The following is a 3,736-nucleotide window of genomic DNA, read 5'->3' on the forward strand; positions in this document are numbered from 1 at the left end:
GCTAATTTATCTCAAAAGATAATAAATATTATAATGATTGACTGCCAAAATGTGATATCCCACTAGTAAAACAGCTGTTATCAGAATTCAGAGTGATTTGACAAAATATTGATAAATTAGCTTAGAATAATTCAATCAAACAGTTGTCGCTATATAAACAGCATCTGTAGCTACTTGCTAGATATTTTGTAAGTTGCTCGTGGTAGGTATAATATAACTATTATTGTTGGAAACATTTCATATAAAATTAATCGAGTTCTGGGCCTCAATTATGAACGCTATCTTCAACTGTATATATCGAGACGGTATACTTAACTTCTGTACTATCTGTATCTTCCTCGGTATGTTTTACCTACTTGCCATATCGACATCATATGATCGAAACGAACCAATAAATGACCGCAAAAATTAGTCCGCGTTCCTTACTTCATTAACATTAAAAATAATTGTCATTTATATTTTAAATAGGCTTCTGTGATAGAAAGTGCCCACTTTGAAGCGATTATAAACTCCAAAAAATCCCAATTTAAACAAAAAATGCTCGCTTAAACATGATTTTAAAAAGACTTTTTTCACTTGCCAAGACGATATGCTTTATATCGTTTGTATCTATCTACCGAGTGACTACAAAGCCGACTCCTCTAACGTCTCGATACATTCATTCCGGAAGATAGTAAAACAGACGGAAAAATATAATTACTATTTATTTTTTTATAGTGGCAACTTTCTTACGCCTAGACACTCGTATATGTTCAAAGGCCAGAATATAGTGACATTATTTTTTGCATCTATTCACTCGTTTCGGAAACTTTCAGCGTGTCAGAATTTAATTCGACTTCAAAATTTACTTATTTCTCTCTTATATTTTGAAAAAAAGAAAAGAAAAGAAACTTTAAGAAAAAAAGTACCAACCTCAAAACGATTAAAAATTTAAGTAAATCGTAAAGGAAAAATTGCTCGGTGGAACAAAATTTTTGTCACTTTTGATGCGTAGATAAACGTATCGAGGGGTTCTAGACCCGTCGGTATTAACCTCTATACTTACATCAAAACTTAAAGGCCGGGGGATCGGTAGTGTATCTTAGTAGTCGGTCGGGAGACTTTTATCTTCAGCTTTGACGTCATACTGAAACGTCATATGTCATTTCAGTGCGTAGATGTGTGTACCGTGACGTACGCTTCCCCTTGTTTCATAACGATGTACCTACCCAAAACTTGAAGGTGGGGGGTCGGTAGTGTATCTTCGTAATATCTAGAGAGAATTTATTTTCAACTATACCGTCAAGGTGAAGGAATGAAGTCTTTATCTTCCCATCATAATCGAGGACCTGACCAATAGAACTCGTCAATCTGTACCTATAATCTTCGACATTTCACGCTCACAGACTTTTCACCTTTCGAAGAATACAGGCTACCGCAAAATCAGTTTTATTAATGTCAGCGAATTAAGTTGTAAACATAACAATTTCATTGATGTTTTTTTATGTCCCTAATTAGACCTTTATCTTCCTGCTTGCAGAACCAGCCGACCAATGGTAACGTCCGTAGGAAGAAAGGAATGTTTAATCATTATTATTAATCATTTTTTAAACATTTAACTAAAATTTGACGTATTCCTAGGATATGTAAATAATAAATTAAATTAGAAATGTATTTTTTTACGCAACCCTAAGAAAATCCAATAATGCCCCGTAGAATAGGCAGTTTGGGGTACATGCTTAATATTGCATTTATGCGTGCAATTTAAATTACTACGATAATTTGCGTATTTGTTACATCACCATTTAAATGCAACAACCTATTATTGCTGAGCAAAGCATGAGAAAATCAGATAAACTTATTTAACTTGATCGAAAACGTCTCACGAGTCATCCACCTGAGAGAATTACCTTGTGAGGTGGTGTTATAAAACATAACCTAGGAGTTTACGTGACGCTCCAATGTGGTATGTGATACGCTTTACAGTTGTGCTACTATTCTTAATCCTGATGAAAAGCGCAAAAATAGTTTTCTTTTGCTTGCGCCATCATATTCCATAGTCATGTCCCCAACTATGCTCCCATACCTAGTTATGCACAAATTTATTTTTGTATAAAACAAAAATACGATACATTAATTTTCGCTTGAAGATATTTAATAGATTGTGATAACACAAAAAACATCAAAATATTTTTTCTATAGCCAAACTTTTTTGTATATTTTTTTTGTACTCAAAGAAAAATAGATAAAACGCAGCAGAATTCATTTTTTTATTTAAAAAAAAGCGGCGTACACTTTCTTCTCTGGTTACTTCTATACTGAGCGCTTCATTTCAATCTTATATGGACTACCAGTAGCTCAATCACAAATAACTATCAACGTGCTTAAAAACATGCTCAGCATTTGAGCAATCACAATGAACAATAATGAAAATGCTTAAATTATCACAGTCATCAGTCAACGCGTGTGTAATCTCTAAGTCAACGCCTCGTGTCGGTTTGTTTTTTGTTTTTCCCATAAATAAATACAGTTCACTGGCGAAAAATCAACATTTACCATAAAAAAGAATATAATATATTGCATTTGCAAAATATTAAGGAGTATCTAATAAAAAAAAGGGAACATTAAATTACAATTACTATGGCGACTGCTTTCTTGAAATTTGGCTTGCCAACCGCCGGCTTAATGCAATAAATAACATGATAAATAATAAATAAATAAACTAAAATAGTAGTTTTCGAATAATTTCCATATTTACACCGGTGAGATTCAAATATGTGATTGCGCAGTACGATTATACGTCGCGAAACTTAAATATTTTGACATTTAATATTAGGTATTTACAGATGTTCCATTGTGTTCGCGAATACGATAAATAACCATGGTTAAAAATTGTCATTACGTCGCTTATTAGCACGTCGATAGTCATTTGTGATTGGGCTACTGGAGTAACACAATACTAATAATATCTCTAGTTTTATGTATTTTTTTTAATTTCCCGCTATACTCCGCGTTCCCATTATACCTTTCATTTCCCTATGATTCTATGATTTTTGCAATAAAAAATATATAACGGACTTCAAAAGATTTCAAATAAACACAGTTCTGCAAAACAAGGTATAGAAAATAATATTAATAAAAAATAGATACTTTTAGATAAAATCAAAACGAAAATAATTATAGAAAAACAATAATTTAGATTTTCAACGTAATATTTTTTATACACAAAATTATAAATGAACGTTTCTCGAGCGAATTAACCGAAAACAATCTAATGAAAGTAAACTTCTCAAATAAGACATAAAATAAAAAGTTAGGCCACCATTTCCACGAACTATAAAAGTGATCTAATGTTTTTATTAAATGTGTGTTGAAAATTAGTGTATTGTGTAGGCATATATTTAGTTTAGGAATTGATAAATAAAATTCCTAACAAAATACAATTGTTATTAATTATTATCCAAATTGGTTTTAAGAAATTATTTTTCAATCACCAATTAAAGTTTTTTTAACATCCCAAAAATTAACAGATTGATGTAATGATGGATATTTAAAAAAAGATCCAATTACGACATTTATCGACGAAGATTATGACAGAGGCCTGCACCCTGCGCCCGTAGGCCTGTTTCATATGCATCGTCGATGGGTGAAAACTATAGTCCTTAAAATATAGCTTGATTAGAATGACACCTGTCAAACTAATTTCATTAGTGATGGGAAAGTATCACTGATAAAATCGATTTTATCAGTTATTTCA

Source organism: Micrasema longulum, unplaced genomic scaffold, assembly GCF_059751315.1.
Source record: "Micrasema longulum isolate JH-2025_06_02 unplaced genomic scaffold, ASM5975131v1 h1tg000579l, whole genome shotgun sequence".
Taxonomy (NCBI): Eukaryota; Metazoa; Arthropoda; class Insecta; order Trichoptera; family Brachycentridae; genus Micrasema; species Micrasema longulum.